The sequence below is a fragment of the Lissotriton vulgaris genome, chromosome 5, assembly GCF_964263255.1.
Source record: "Lissotriton vulgaris chromosome 5, aLisVul1.2, whole genome shotgun sequence".
Lineage (NCBI taxonomy): Eukaryota > Metazoa > Chordata > Amphibia > Caudata > Salamandridae > Lissotriton > Lissotriton vulgaris.
The window spans coordinates 854463090-854480881 of NC_141693.1; positions in this window are offsets into that span (position 1 = coordinate 854463090).

Here is a 17792-nt window from a genome sequence, read left to right on the forward strand (position 1 = left end):
TCCATGAGTATTGCCCCAGTGGGCTTTGAAATGGAGAAGCCGGTTTAATAAACTCTTTCACCGATGTGCCATAAATGAAACCCGGCATCTGCCGAGTCAGGCTCATTGATGGTTGGTTGGGCAGTGCGCCTGTCATGCTCCTCATGGAGACGCGTGACGCCTTGTCTTCTATGGTTGACCAGTGGACATTGCTGCCCCTCCAGTACCGACCCCTTTGTGGTCCAGGGCGTGCCCCTAAAAAAGGGGATGGTCCATAATAATCGTAGTCATACTCCTGTGGTGGGGGTAACCAGTGTGGGTATGCCCCTCCCATTGGTGGTGGGCCTTAGGGATATGGCGGATATGCTGGTGGCCCTTGATAGTGTCCCCATCCTCTTCGTCTCCTGTTGAGGGGTCTTTGGTGTTGTCCACTCCGTCGTTTGTATCTTGGGCCGCTCCTCTGCTGCAACTATTCGACCCTGAGTCCTATTTGTCTCTTTTTGAGCTCTGATCTTGGTTTGAGGTCCTAGATACATACCCCAACATGCATCATTGTTGGCATTTGCGATTCATAAATTGCGAAAATTAAGGAATCGCAATTTAGAAATCGCAAATACCTATGCATCAAAAATTCGCATTTATTTTTGTGATTTCTTATTTTTCCTTATTTGCGATTCCCATTTTTGCGAATCGCAAATAAGGAATCCCTTTATATTGATTCCTATGGGCCTGGAGGCCCATAGGAATCAATGGGAAGGCATTCTAATTTTTGCGATTCACAATTAAGGAATCGCAAAATGAGAATACAATTCCTAGGGTGCAGGGGGGTCCAAAGGACCCCCCCCTGCACCCCTGAAATGTAACATACAGTCCATTTTTCACACATACATGCCCAAGGGCATGTGTGAGTGTAAAATGAAAGTGTCACAAATGCACTTTTGTGCATTTTTGACACTTTTCTAAAATTAGCATGAAGGTTGACTTCATGCTAAATTAACATTTCTAATCTGCAAATTCGCAAATTTTTTAAGATGATGCATTGCATTTAAGAAATCGCTAAACTGCGATTTCTTAAATGCAATCGCAATTTAAGAAATCGCAAATAAATTGCGATTTCTTAAATTGCGAAAAAGTAAAAAAGGTTAATGCATCCCAAAACAATGAATTGCATTCGCACACGGCCGAATTTTGCGATTCGCACCGTTTGCGAATGCAATTCTGTTTGATGCATGTGGGCATATAGTCTTCACGAATGTATGGGTATACCTTTTCATGACCGCAAACGCGCTGTGTCTTTCTTCAGCTTGTTGTATTTGCTTTGTTTTAGTGTTATCTAAAATGTGTTCATTTGCTGGTTTAGTTCTTCCAAGCATTTTTTGAGAACACTTGGGGACTGGTAACTCTTCAGTTGTACTTCCAAAGCCTGGATCTGAATCTTGAGTTCCTGGGTCAACCGTGTACATTTTAATGATTAGGATGAGCCACTCACGGGGACAATGCCATGATATCAATGACCAATTCTTATTGAACATCTTATCGTGCTGGAATATGAAGGGTTCATTGCGAACAATTAGGCCCTGTGGTGCTGCATTCGCCCTGAGATACTCTGACATCAGCAAACCATGAAGTGCTGTCTTGATCTGAGTTCTCCTCAAAGTTGCCAACTCGTCCCAATGTCCATTATGTGGACCGGGTTCAGAGTTATTTAACTCCTCAAAGGGATTGATGGAAACCAGGATTCTATCCACTTGTCCCTCTGAACAAGTGAGACCTGTTGCTTCAGCCATGGTCAAAATATTGGGACTCTGGTACTTGAAAAATAAATGTGATAGAAGTGTGTGTTATGATTGTGTCTGAGATTCTAAAGGGTTCAATGACTTCCTATAGTATCAATAATATTTCCAATACTTAATAGTCAGCAATAGTGGATCGCTTCCTCAGCTGCACACTGTCCTTATATCAAAGTGAAGCAAGAAGGGAGTGAAGAGGTAATGCTCACAAGAATAGAAGAGGTGGATACGTCCTCCTCAAGTTATATTGTCAAAAAACAAAGGGATCCACCCTTATAGGAAAGTATAGAAGTGTTCCTCCAGACTACGTGTGGCTCCTACAATGGTGGAAAGCACACAGCTTTGTTTAAATACCGGCATAACACAGCACTATTTACAATTATAATGGATAAAGATAAGAAAAATATTTCACAGAAATATATCACTTTTCTTTACAGGTCAACAACACATATGGTGCAGTTTGGATGTGTTATGTTATTTTAACTTTGTTTTTATTTTTCCAGACCCCATTCAGCAATATACCTACTGGGGTATAGTATACTGTGCATGTTAAATTTATGTGCACCACATAGTTAGGATTACATGTATATACACAGTTGTTTTTTGTGAGTGTAGAAGGGATCTCTTCTAGGTCCTGATGAGAAGCCAAGGGAGGGCTTCGAAACATGTTGACACAGGAGACACTGCTCAATAAAGCATAGTATCTCCATCTTATTCCCCACTTTTAACGATACCAGTTCAAAGGAACATTAAAATGTATTTTTTCCACTGAGCCAGGTACTTTTCTAATTTTTTCACCATTCACCATTCACTCACTTCTGACCCTTCCACTCACACTCCTACACCACACTTAAGGGCTTATTATGATTGCGGTTTTCCTGCATCCTCCGGGCCGGCGGAAGCCACCGCCGGCCCGGAGGATGCGGGAAAACCGCTGCGGAGCCTCCACAGACCCACCGCCAAATTAGGATGGCTGGTGGGTCTGGTATTCTGTCCGCAGCTTTTCCGCCGCAGTCGCCTTCCGACCGTGGCGGAAAAGCACTAACATGTCTGGCGGTGTCTATCACACACCGCCAGGCATATTAGGATGTCTGCACTTCTATGCTTTTCCATGGCGGCTTTTCCGACGTGGAAAAGCATACGGACCTTCACTTCGGGGGCCTGTTGCGGGCCCCCTGGGTGAAGGGGTGGTGGGGGGTGCACATGGGGGGTACCTATGGTACCCCCCTACATTTGCATGCACACAGCAGCAGGCACCACGCGGTGCCTGCCGCTTTGTGCACGCAAATGCTGTGCATGCATTTTTAACATTGCGGCGGGTGCAGCTTGAAGCTGCACCCGCCGCAATGTTAAAGATAGAGGATGTGACCGCCACCCTGGCGGTCACATCCTAATCTGCACAGAGGGAACGCCGCAGCCCATGCGGACGTTCCCTCCTACTCTGGGGTCGCGGACGGACCAAAATCCTCAACTTCTTCAAAGCCACCTTGTATGAAGAAGATGTCTTACCTGTGCTTCATCAATGGTCTCTTTGATGAATCTCACTCACTCCGTCTCACCATCATCAATGGCTCCCTCTGTTAAAATGTCTTCCCAGAAGCTCCAGAGACTGACCAGACCTTGAACACCCATGAACAAATACGAACTAGACCTTGATGACCTCACCAAATGCAAGCCCGTCACTTATCTACAATTCATCGACAAGACCAATGAAAAAGCCTGTACTTCTCTCAGAAAACATTAGTGCTAACAGTTTTCTGAATGACTCCTAATACAGCTTCAGATAAAACTGTAGAAAAGATACTTCTATATTACTATTCATGCATGATATCCTCCTGACCTCAAACAACGATGCACTTGACTACTTTTATTGATGGACCTCTCAGCCACTTTCAACATTATTCATCATCTCACTTTTATTGACACCCGGAAGACATGAATGGGATTCACTGACAATGTCCTAACTGGTTCTCGTCATACCTATCTAATCAACACCAGTTCCATCACATATACACCGTGAGGTCTCCAGCGACCCTATCACGTATAGAGTTCCTCAGGGTGCCATTTTGTGGCCCATTATCTTCAACCTCAAACTGGAGTTCATCGGGACTCCCCTCAACAATATCAACTGAAAAATGCACCAATACATAGACAACACTTAACTCTCCTTGAATTCTGACTCTTTGCCAGGAACAGCTTTCAACAACATCATCAATCACCCAGTGCTAAGTTACTCAGATTCACCCTGGAAACCAACCACATCCTGGAAGAAACACATTGTCAAGAATAACAAGACAGCCTGGTATTTGCTGTCTCTACTAAAAAAAAGTGAACCACTCCTCTCAGGCAGCGAATTCAGAGCAGCCATCCAAGTCCTCGTACTCTTGCATCTGGATTGTGGTAATTCCTTCTTCTACAGTCTCCCAAAGTCTGCACTGGCCATTACTAAGGGCATTCTTCATGACTGAGCATGCCTGCTCGTGGGTCTAAATAACTATGGTATCGTCTATACACACTGATCAAACTTCACCGGCTGCCTATGTAGCCTACATTAACTTAAAAACCACCTCATCATTTCCAAATCCATCAGAACCTCCATCATTGCATATCTTGCTGCTGAGCTCTCCACCTCCTGAGCACAGTAAAAAACAGGGATTATGCCTCCTGCATTAAGGCACCCAGGATCTGAAATAGCATCATTGCATTCATTAGAACAGCCCCAAACCTGCTTCAATTTAGTACAGAGCTTAAGACATGACTGAAAACAATACAACAGGTCAAAGTAATAGTCAATTTCCACTCTCAGAACGTAGCCTCCCTTTTAATCACTCTTCAATTGCATCCTTGAAACTGACATTGAACACCACTCAGCTGCCTTTTGGCCAGGATTGTGTAATATAAATATCACATATATGCACATGTACATAAACAAGAGTGTGACTAAAAGTATGAGAATTTAAATGTATTATACTGAATGCTTATGCACACATCACTTACAAAAATCATACTAAATATAGTTAGGAGAGGAGACTGATTTGAGGAGAAAATGTCTTCTGGATACCATTTTCCAGTTTCCACAAGATATTTCCTGCCCAAACCAATCTCCTGCTGGCAAAAATTACATGGGTTAGGCCAGCTGGGAAATGAAAAAAAAATGCAAAAATTCATGAAATTTAAATAGCGCAAAATATGCACCATGGCCTGACTGGGAATAAGCCATCACATGAATGCCATGAGTTTGTAACTCAGGGATGGATTCTGCATAGTCTCAGAACTAATTGTTTTGATAGATGCTAAAGTGGCTTGTTGCATATTTCTAGTGGTTTTTAAACTAGCGCACACCACAGCCAGGCTTCCACCGCCCTACAAAAGTGTCTGGGGTTCTCTGTAACCAAGGTAGATGCATAGGACAGTGAAGTAAGGACAAAATCAAAATATGGTAAAACAAAGAGGAGTGGGAGTTTTAAAGACGGGTTGGTACCCGATGGTTGAGCCTTGGAAGAAAACAATGAATTGTGTTTAGTCTAGACTTCTTGTTCAGGGACTCGTGCAATGATTGATAGAAATTGTGGGTATCATTATCAGTTGGGGAAAGGAGATAAGTGCTAAGATTGGCACTGGTGGTTCACTGACAGAATATTAAGGAAAAAATACAGAAGAGAAAAATATCTAGGACAAAAATATAGAATACAAAAATATCAACTGCCTATACTTAAAAAGGTAAGTACAGAAATATTGATAAAATACATAGTTAACAATAATATAGTTTTATTAAATATCGATTTTTAAATATATATAATTCAAAATAATAAAATAAACATATAATAAACACTAACATTAATTTATCAAAACATAAGATATTTAAAGGTATATTTGAACAAAAATAACAAATAAAATTACTTTTAGAAATGTAAACACATATATAGGACCCAGTAGAAGGCAATTCGCCAAAACGCGTTGGTCCATGCTGACAGAAAATGAAGACTGTGTAAAATATGCCTTGAATACCAAAAACCATTCAATAAAAAGAAGTAATTTACCCATCACGAAGTGTTGCCATCTGTGAGCCGTATGCCGCTATATTTTGTGTTCGCAAGGAGGACGCTAAAGGGTGATATAAAAAAAAAAATATATATATATATATATATATATATATATATATATATATATATATTACCTACTGGCGGTCGCCAGTAGGTATATATAGTTAGGATTTTTTCTCTATGGGATTTTTGAAAATTCTATGTCTAATAACTTTGGCGTTTGTGGACGGAATTGGCTGAAATTTTCAGGAAAATGGAACATTTTGTTTCTGAGCAGCCCCTGACAATTTGGGGGGGTTTCATAAAGGGGGGGCTGAGAAAAAAGGGGCGTCCCAAAACGCGTTTTCCCATGTTAATTTCCATAGGGCGGTTGGCCTCACTTTTAGCTCGAATGGCTGAATGGATTTGCACGAAACTTGGCAAAATTGTAGGAACTGTTAGCCCGATGTGCCTTTGCTAGGTCTCAATATATGTGCTCCAGTGGATTTTGAGTAATTTAGGTTAAAAAAAAGATATATATCTGGGCGGAGCCTAACCACACATCTGATCTGATTGGCTGTCAGCACTTCATCCAAGAAGTGTTGGCAGCCATCTTGGGACCAATATACATGATAGCACCTCATTAAAAAGCATTGTAGTCAATAGAGGGTTTTAGGACTTTAGTTACATTATAAATCATTTGTTGATGGTACCATACTCGTTTTAGGAATTGTGGTGGGTTCTAAGGTGATTTTACCATGTGAAAAAACCTTCTGCTGTGATATCATGAATATTGTTTGAAAGAAAACTAATATCTCATGATTTTCCCACAGTGGTTTGGAAGGGGATCTATAAGCTAAACTGAAAGCATATTTTCTGTAAATTCACATTATCTTTCTCAGTCATGTGAAAATTAAGTCTGACATTCTCAGTAAAACATGTATATACAACAAGGACAGAGACTGTCAGTTGATTCCTTTGTGTTCTACTGCAGCCTCCTAGAGTGTTCTAAAGAACAACTAGAGCGCTAACAGTCCTACTTATTACAAAGGTATGGCACACCTGAAGCCATCTTGATTGGAATAAAGTGGTAACTCTTAAAACATTTAATTTAAAAAGAAACAACATGAGGGGGTATATTTTGCCATAGAAAGTATGATTAGTGCTGCAGAATGAAAAATTAGGGCACATTTTGAGTGACTTCTCAAATCCTTTTCTATTTCATTAAAACATTCTGACATGCAGTCTCCCAAAATTGCCACCAGAGACAAAAGAGCCCAAATGTAGCCCAAATATCACCCAGATGTAGCCCAAGTATAGCCCAATGACAGAATGTCCCAGAGTGTTCTAAAGAACAACTAGAGCGCTAACAGTCCTACTTATTACAAAGGTATAGCACACCTGGAGCCATCGTGATGGGAATAAAGTGGTAACTCTTAAAACATTTAATTTAAAAAGGAACAAAATGAGGGGGTATATTATGCAATAGAAGGTATTATTAGTGCTGCAGAAAGAAAAATTAGGGCACATTTTGAGTGACTTTTCAAATCCTCTTCTATTTCATTAAAAAATTCTGACATGCAGTCTCCCAAAATGGCCACCAGAGACAAAAGAGCGCAAATCTAGCCCAAATATCACCCAGATGTAGCCCAAGTATAGCCCAATGACAGAATGTCCCAGAGTGTTCTAAAGAACAACTAGAGCGCTAACAGTCCTACTTATTACAAAGGTATGGCACACCTGAAGCCATCTTGATTGGAATAAAGTGGTAACTCTTAAAACATTTAATTTAAAAAGGAACAAAATGAGGGGGTATATTTTGCCATATGAATTATGATTAGTGCTGCAGAAAGAAAAATTAGGGCACATTTCGAGTGACTTCTCAAACCCTCTTCAATTTCATTAAAAAATTCTGACATACAGTCTCCCAAGATGGCCACCAGAGACAAAAGAGCCTAAATGTAGCCCAAATATCACCCAGATGTACCCCAAGTATAGCCCAATGACAGAATGTCCCAGAGTGTTCTAAAGAACAACTAGAGCGCTAACAGTCTTACTTATGACAAAAGTATGGCACACCAGAAGCCATCTTGATTGGAATGAAATGGTAAGTCTGAAAACACTCAATTTAAAAAGGAACAACATGAGGGGGTTAATTTTGCCATAGAAAGTATGATTAGTGCTTCAGAAAGACAAATTAGGGATCATTTTGAGGGACTTCTCAAATCCTCTTCTATTTCATTAAAAAAATTCTGACATGCAGACTGAAACATGCACTTTGAATACCAGCTGCAGACGTCCCTGGTGAGCAGTAGCTTTACTACAGTGATCTAATGTGCAACTAGAGTGCTAACATTCAGAATTTATGGCAAATGTGTGACACATCTGAATGCCTTCTTGATGGAACCAAAGTAAACAAGCATTGAAAATGCAATAGATCTCGCCCTCGTTTAAGTTAAAGCCATTCTGTTTGTACTGAGGATTCTTTTTAGCTTTGCTTTTATTAGTGTTTTTTCAACTTTCATGTAAATAACATGCATCTGTATGCATATAAGTATATGTATGCATGCATTTATGTTTGTATTTATATAGATATACAGATGATATATGTTTATATATGTATGTATATATATATATTCACTGAAAAAACCATAGGCTATAGACCATATATAGTTAGGAATTAGCATTTACAAAACCTTGAAAATTCACTGAAAAAACCATAGGTTATAGACCATATATAGTTAGGAATTAGCATTTACAAAACCTTGAAAATTCACTGAAAAAACCATAGGTTATAGACCATATATAGTTAGGAATTCGCATTTACAAAACCTTATTTTACTCACACAAAACCATTGAAATTCCATATATAGTTAGTTGCACTAACTATATATCGCGCACCCGCAATCCACTGCTGATGATGTCACATATTACATCATTCATGACATGGTCAGTGACATCACTGATGACATCACTGATGACATCTCCAATGACATCACTGATGACATCACTGATGACAACATCCAGTGACTGTATGTTTCTGTAAAGTTAAAATATGTCTTACATATTGAAGAATGAGTGGATGTATAAGTGTCTGGATGAAGGATTTAGTAGGTGCATGACTGACTGTATGAGTGAGTGATTAAATGTGTCTCACTGAGTGCATGGGTTAGTGACTAAACTGTCTTAATTTGTGCATCATTATGTCTGTTGTTCTGTAAACTGTTGCATGTGTTGATAAGTAGCTATATGAGTAACTATATGGGTTATTGATTGGTTGCCCAAGTATTTGTATGGGAGACTGAGTGTGTGTGTGGGTGGCTGGGAGGTGTATGACTCTGTGCATAGATGTGTGAGCAGTTGATTCACTAGATGTATGGTTTCAAAAGTGCATGTGGAAACAGCTGTATGGGCGGTTGACTGTGTGCATGAGTGTATTGGTGAGTGAATGGATATCTCAGTGCTACATGTCAAAGTAAGTACATATGTAAAACACAGTACATGTGAGAGTTGACATATATAAATAACTGTGCATAAGAGCCAGTGAATGTGTGAGTGGCTGTATGGATCATTGTGAACTTGTATCAGGGATTGTATAATAGAGTAAATATGTGTTAGTATATGTTTGAATAAGTAAAGTTTGTATAACTGTATAGTTGAGGAAATGGAGGTGTGATTGATTCTTTGCATGACTGACTAGGTGTGTGAGTAACTCCATGGATGAGTGACAGTCTGTGAGTGTCTGTTTACACTGATTGTATCTAAGGTTATATTAGAGTCTGAAGAGGTTCATCGTATTATCACATGAATGATATCATCAGTGATGTGATCAGTAATGTCAAATGAGATGTCATCAGTGATGTCATCAGTGATGTCATTTGAGATGTCATCAGTGATGTCATTTGAGATGTCATCAGTGATGTCATCAGTGATGTCACTGACCATGTCATGAATGATGTAATATGTGACATCATCAGCAGTGGATTGCGGGTGCGCGATATATAGTTAGTGCAACTAACTATATATGGAATTTCAATGGTTTTGTGTGAGTAAAATAAGGTTTTGTAAATGCGAATTCCTAACTATATATGGTCTATAACCTATGGTTTTTTCAGTGAATATATATATATATATATATATATATATATATATATATATATATATATATATATATATGTCCGAAAGGGCTCCCAGCCAACATCCACGCCGGAACCACACAAAGAGACTCGCACTCCAGGGTCTGTGTTTTTAGATGTCTTTAATGGCGACGCGTTTCGACCAAACGGTCTTCTTCCAAGTAATATATATATATATTACCTACTGGCGGTCGCCAGTAGGTAGTCATAGTTAGGATTTTTTTCAATGCAAAATCTCAAAATTCTATTTGGAATAACTTTGGCGCCGGTTGACGAATCTGCCTGAACATTTCCTCAAATTTGCCTCGTCAAGCTCCGGTCCTTCCCTGAAAGTTTGGAGGGGATTCGTCAAGCGGGGTCCGAGATAAAAGGGGGGTCCCAAAACGTGTTTTCCCCATGTTAATTTCCATAGGGCGGTCAAACTCACTTTTAGCCCGAACGGCTGAATGGATTTCCACCAAACTTGGCAAAATTGTAGGGACTGGTAGCCCGATGTGCCTTTGCTATGTCTAAAGATATGTGCTCCAGTGGATTTTGAGTAATTTAGGTTCAAAATATATATATATATCTATGGCAGCGCCCCGGTACGCGCACCGGAGAGCGCACCGGGCACGCCAAGCGACTTGCGCACGGAAAGCTGATTGGCTCTCGGGTGTCTGTAAACATTCGAAACAGTCCGGAGGGGCCGCCATCTTGTGTCTCGGCAGGATAGAGACACAAAAGATGGCAAAAACAAAGGGGGAAATGACCAAAAGGGGGCAGGGATAGACCCCCCCTGGCCCCCTAGGTTTGATGTGGGAGCTATAAAAGGGCCCAGCGGGGCAAAAAAAAAAAAAATTCGATTTTCGAGGAGGGAGCGCCCGGTACGCGCACCGGGGAGCGCACCAGGAAGCGCACAAAAGAGAAAAAAGAATGCCAGAGTTTAAAATTTTTAGCAATATTTTATAAATGGGAGGTAGTTCTGAAAATAACTTTTTTTCAATTCTTTTTGTTGTTTTATATTTTTTTATTATTTTTCTGAACATTTTTTTGTATTTTTGAACAATTTTATATTTTTTTGTGTTTTTTAAGGGAACAAACAAAAAACAGGGAATTGGAAATGGCTCAACAGGAGCAAAAAAAAAGGAAAGAATTACTGCTTCCTTTTCTTGCTGCATTGGTGGTTGTCCACAGCATTATTTATTAAGGTGACACTAAGTTCACCATAACATAACGTTTTGCCACAGAAAATGCAAACTATTTTTATGGTGCCAAATTTTTGTTGTATATTTGGCACCATTTGGTGTCCTTCAGGACCAGAAAGTGAGTCTTCAGTAGAGGAGGTGCTGGCCACAGGGGGTGGGTTGTTCTGAAGTTCCTGGACTTCAGCCTGGGCTAAGTTATTGGGATGCCACCTCTCCATGTGGCGGATCATGGTAAAATTACCAAATGAATATTTTATTTTGGGATTGCCCCTGGAGAGGACTCTGCCACAAATTAGACAGGTGACTTTGGGGGTGTTCACCTTTTTCTGGTCTTCAGGGAATGAAAAGAATTGCCCAATAAAGTGCACTTTAACGTGCCTTTGCCTTGGTTCTTCAGGCAGGAAGCACCTTGGTTGTTCCTCCTCCTCCTCTTCTTCCTCCTCTTCTTCTTCTCCTCCAAGGAACTGTGGTGGTGGACCTTCTTTTCTTGGTGGTGGTGGTGGTGGTGGGGGTGCACCAGCTGCAGCTACAAGTGATGCCATTGCACTGATCAAAAATAGCTCTTGCTCTCTCAATGAAGAAAGTTAGAATGAGGAAAAAAGGAGGGGGCTTTCATCATTTGGAGAAAAAAATATGATGAGAACCAATCAAAAGTGTTATTTTCAGGTCACATGACTCGATGCGCTTACGTTACGCGTTCCGGCGCGCTTACGTTATGCGCACCGGGCCGCGCCGCGGAGCGCTTCCGGGTGCGTTTATGCAGCGCATCATAAGACACATCGCGCGGCAACGCGATACGTTCCGCTTACGCGACGCGCCATAAGACGCATCACACGGCTACGCGATACGTCACGCTTACGCGACGCGTCACAATGTTGTTTTCGATCGCGGCAATAGCGCTAACGGGGCGCTCACCGGAGCGCGCACCGGGACACTCCACGAAATTGCGCTTACCGGTGCACTCCCCAGTGCGCGCACCGGGAGCGCACCGGGGCAAAAAAAAAATAAAAAAAATAATAAACATAATAAAAAATGCATTACATACATAGAAAATATAGTATACATTTAAAGAAGAATATATATTACAGCTATAGATACTTGCTATTAAAAAACCATTGAAATTCACTGAAAAAACATAGGTTTGAGACCATATATAGTTAGGAATTAGCATTTACAAAACCTTGAAAATTCACTGAAAAAACCATAGGTTTGAGACCATATATAGTTAAGAATTAGCATTTACAAAATCTTATTTTACTCATACAAAACCATTGAAATTCGCATATATAGTTAGTTGGACTAACTATATTTCTCGCACCCGCAATCCATGGCTGATGATGTCACATATTATATCATTCATGACATAGTCAGTGACATCACTGATGACATCACTGATGCCATCTCAAATGACATCACTGATGACATCACTGATGACATTATTCATGTGATAATACGATGAACCTCTTCACACTCTAATATAAACTTTGATACACAAAGTGTATAAAGACACTCACACACTTTCACTCATCCATGGAGTTACTCACACACCTAGTCAGTTATGCAAAGAATCAATCACACTTCCATTTTCTCAACTATACAGTTATACATACAACACCTTACTTATTCAAACATATACTAACACATACTTACTCTCTAATACAATCACTGATACAAGTACACAATGATCCATGCAGGAACTGGCACAATCACTGGCTCTCATGTATAGTCATTTATATATGTCAACTGTCACATGCATTGTGTTTTACATATGTACTTACTTGGACATGTAGCACTGAGATATCAATTCACTCACCAATACACCCATGCAGACAGTCAACCGCCCATACAGGTGTTTCCACATGCACTCTTGAACCCATACATCTTGTGGATCATCTGCTCACACATCTATGCACAGAATCACACACCTCCCAGCCTCCCACACACACATTCATTCTCTCATACAAATACTTGGGCAACCAATCAATAACACATATAGCCACTCATATAGCTACTGATCAACAAATGCAACAGGTTATACAACAACAAACATAATGGAAAGGGGCGACCACTCGGTCCCCCCGAACGTATGGTGGAGTACCCTGATCCCCCCGGGAAACTATTTTGGGCGGGAGGCGAGTCTCGGCTGGTATGCCCGAAGCGGCGTAGCCGGGGCGCGCCTTTTCCCGCCCAAGAGTGGTTGTCCTAGACACCTACACCATTGGCCACGCCCCGTAGGCGGACTGGAGGAGGGTCCACGCCCGCCCGAAGAAGGATAAAAGGAGCAACAAGCCAAGGAGGCATCCTCTTGTTCCTGTGCTCTGAAGCTGCACCTCCCCGTTGCACGTGAGCTTGAGACGGAACGAAGAGCCAATTTTGTTAATTTGTAATTTTGTGTTCTCTCTTTTAGCGCTTCAAACTTTGGTTCCAGGACCTTTCGGTGGACTATCGTGAGAAAATGCCGGGCAAAAGGGCCGGAAAGAAGGTTAGCACCGACCAAATGCTTCGTATGCTGGTGAAGGACATGGCGAACATGAAGAAGCAGATGGCAGCCATGAACGGTACGGGCCGGCCTAAGAAAGTCATCGGACCAGCATTGCCGGGGGTAGTCCCAGCCGGGAGAGGTAAAAGGGCCAGGAACAGGGCGGCAGGGGGTGAGGCTCCGGTTCCCGAGTCACCTCCGGCGAGCCCGGTCAGGCCAGTAGAGGCCCCAGTTCCGATTCCGGACGCAGGACAACCGATCCCTGTCGTAGTTACACCTGTGAAAGAGGGGGAGATGCCACCCGAGTTGGCCGCCCAGTTGGCGGCGTGGTTGGGCAAGAATAATGAGGGTGCGATAGCTCCAAGGGATACGGCCGAAGAGGCCAAACTAATAATGAAGCAGTTGCGGCATTCGCGAGATGCTGCGAAGGCACCTTGTCCTTTTGTTCCCCCTCAGGTTCCCGCGGAACAACCGTCTTCGGGCGTTGGAACAGCGGCGGCAGCGAGTTCAGCTACTGATTCGGGTAAGAAGCCGTTGCCAATGGCTGGGGAAGGGTCGTTACCCTCAAGGAGGGAAAAGGTGGTGCAACATATCCCGTTAGCCACAAAGAAAATGATATGGGCGGATAAATACGTGAACATATTTTCGCTATTGACTGATCATTATGAAATAGAACACGTTAAGAATCAGAAGGAATTGTTGCATCCAAGTGTATGGCCAGCAAAGATGGCGGGTTTCAGAGTTGATGAGACAATCGCTAATTGGGCCAGGGCTTTTGGGATGTTCACTGCAATCATGGGGGAACGTAGGCCTGAAGTATTGACTGAATTGGCTTGTTACCAGACACGAATAATGGAGTTTTATGAATCATACGATGGTGATCAATGGTTGCGTTATGATAACAAATTTCGTAAGGCCAAGGAGCACGACTCATCCCTGACGTGGGATTGTTTCGACTCCATTTCCTGGCAGAAACAGGTTAGGTCAAACTCGACAAAACCATCTTCGTTTGGCGGGAATGGGGCTGAGCCTTCCCGCCATTCCCCGTCTGTGCCCTTTCGAGCGGGCGCCGGTAGTGGTCAGCACACAAAGAGTAATGGGAACCCTGGCAAGAAAGGGGTCTGTTGGAGCTTCAACAGGGGCAAGTGCACTAGACCACAGGGGACGTGCAAATTCAGGCATGAGTGTGCAGGGTGCGGACAGTCTTCACACCCCGAGAGTGCATGCAGAGCCAAGAATGGCGATACAGGGGACAGAGGCGGCGCCAAACAGGTCTAATGACGGCCGAGGGGCGCTGCTACCTACTCCCATCGACATCATGGCAATGATCCCCTGGCTGAACGAATACCCTGATCATGTCTCCGCCGGGGTGTTGAGGGACGGTTTCTTATGTGGTTTCCGCATCCCGGCGGGGGATTTTCGGGGGGAAGCACTGTGGAAAAATCAACTGTCGGTTCAACAGAATACGGTTGTAGTACAGGTAAAGATTGCAAAGGAGGTGGCCCGAGGCCGGGTTGCGGGTCCATATGCGAACCCGCCTGTTCCTAATTTTGTTTGTTCACCGTTGGGTGTAGTCCCCAAGAGGGACCCAGGTGAGTTTAGGTTAATACATAATTTGTCCGCTCCTAAGGGTCTTTCCGTGAATGATGCGATTGACCCGGGAGTTTGTTCGGTGCGGTATGCATCCTTTGATGAGGCCGTCGCCATGTTGAATCGCCTGGGGCCCGGAGCGCTGATGGCTAAATCTGATATCGAGTCAGCGTTCCGGTTACTCCCGGTACACCCACAGGATCAGCGTCTGTTAGGTTTTGTGTTCCAAGGACGCTATTACATGGATAAATGTATGCCAATGGGTTGCTCCATCTCTTGTGCGTATTTTGAAAAATTCAGCAGTTTTTTACAATGGGCATTCACCAGAGCCACAGGCTTTACACAGGTTATGCATTACCTTGATGATTTTCTGTTTCTGGGGGCAGCCGGGGACACGGAATGTGCACAGGCTTTGAGTAAATTTTGTGATCTCATGAGAAGATTTGGCGTGCCACTGGCACCAGCCAAGACAGTGGGGCCATCTACTTCACTCGAGTTTCTGGGAATTGAGCTCGATTCTGAAGAGGGGTGCTTCCGTTTGCCTAAAGAGAAAGTATGGAAATTTAAGGCCTCCCTCGAGACATGTATGGGCGAGACGAAAGTAACATTGCATCAGTTGCAGCAGGCTGTGGGTCAGCTTAATTTTGCTCTTAGAGTGATACCAATGGCTCGTCCCTTTTCTCGCTCTATTGCTCAAGCCATGGTGGGCCTTAAGGAAGGGCATCACCGCACAAGACTCTCGGCAGAGGTTCACCAGGACATGCGCATATGGTTGGCATTCCTGGCGCTCCTTACCACCCTTACTAATATGGCTACCTCTCACAACAAGTTGATCGTCTTAGGCGATTTCAACTTATGGCCCAACGGCAGCCTTGACTCCGCTCTTAACAATCTATTACTCTCCTGTGAAGGTATGGGACTTTCCCAGCTGGTCAATAAACCTACACACTCCGCAGGGCACAAGCTCGATTTAATCTTTTCCTCCCCCCAGCTAGTATTCCTGAGCGACATCCTGCCTATGTGCTGGACTGACCATGCGCTCATTAAATTTCACATAGCCAGCGGCAGGGCCAGCAGATCATCACTCAGCTCTGGCCCCGATCTTCTGTTCAGAGATTGGAAAGCCCTGGAGAAACTAAGACTGACCGGCCCGGTTTTTGAGGTGGAAGACAGTTTTTCCACCGCTCAGTTGGTAGAGGACAACTATTTGTCCCTCTGTTCAAGGATTTCCAACATCTCCGAACGTCTCGCCCCTCAGAAAAAGGCCAAACCAAAGAGACGAGCACCTGCCCCCTGGTTCGATGACTCTCTGAGAGCACTCAAACTAGCCTGCAGACAAGCAGAGAGAAGATGGAGGCAAGGCTACTCTGACACCAATAAATCTCTTTGGAAAAACAACCTCCGAGCGTACAAAACTGCCATTGCCCATAATAAGGCCAACTATTACTGTTCCACCATCACCAATGCCACTAACAGTTCGAAAAGTATTTTCCAGATTCTCAAAAACTTGACCCATCCGGACTGTGTAACTTCTTCGCAGCCCCCCACTCAAGCCCTCTGTGATAACCTCGCAGCATTCTTTACCAACAAAATAAACACCATCATTCAAAACCTGAAAACACCCCCCTCTCTAGCAGCACCTAACACTCAGGGATCCAGCACCAGCTATCAAAACCTGACGTCTCCAGGCTCCGGCCTGACGGCCAGATTACGGGAATTTCCTCCTATCCCGACCTCCGAGTTTGAAAGACTGGCGCTTGGAATTACCTCGGGCTCCCCACTCGACCCCTTGCCTCCTAAAATTTGGAAAAGTTTTGGAAATGAACTTTTTGGCACCATGCGCCAAATTTGCAATCAGTCCTTGCACAGTGGTTTTGTCCCAACCTTGTGGAAACAGGCGCTTGTCACCCCACTCCTAAAAAAACCCTCCCTGAGTCCAGATTGTCTATCTAACTACCGACCCATCTCCCTATTGCCATTCCCGGCGAAAGTCGCGGAACGATGGGTCAGTTCCTGCCTTTCCTGTCACTTAGAACAGAACAACTTTCTAGACGATCATCAGTTTGGATTCCGCCCCGCCCACGGCACCGAAACAGCGGTCTTGACAGCCATGGAAGACCTTCGCCTGCGTGCAGACAGGGGCCAGCCAGTAGCACTGATACTGCTGGACTTGTCTGCCGCATTCGATACGGTCAACCACAACACGCTGTTGCAGAGACTAGGTGAGGCAGGTGTGGATGGCACAGCGCTGCTCTGGTTTCACTCCTACTTGTGGGACAGGAGACAGGCTGTCTCCCTCCCCCCATTTCAATCTACCTTTGCACCGGTGCCTCAGGGACTCCCCAGGGCTCCTCCATCAGCCCCATTCTTTTTAACGTGTACCTCATCCCGCTGGTCACGTTGATTAAGTCTTTTGGGATAAAAACTATCAATTATGCTGATGACACGCAGCTCATTCTCTCTTGGGAAGGAGAAGACTCCATTCCTTTAACAACCTTCCACGACTGTTTAAGAGAGACGGCTGGGTGGCTTCACAGAAATTCCCTCCAATTTAACTCCTCCAAAACAGAGGTTTTGTTCTGTGCGGGCACCAACATACCCCGCCAGTTTCC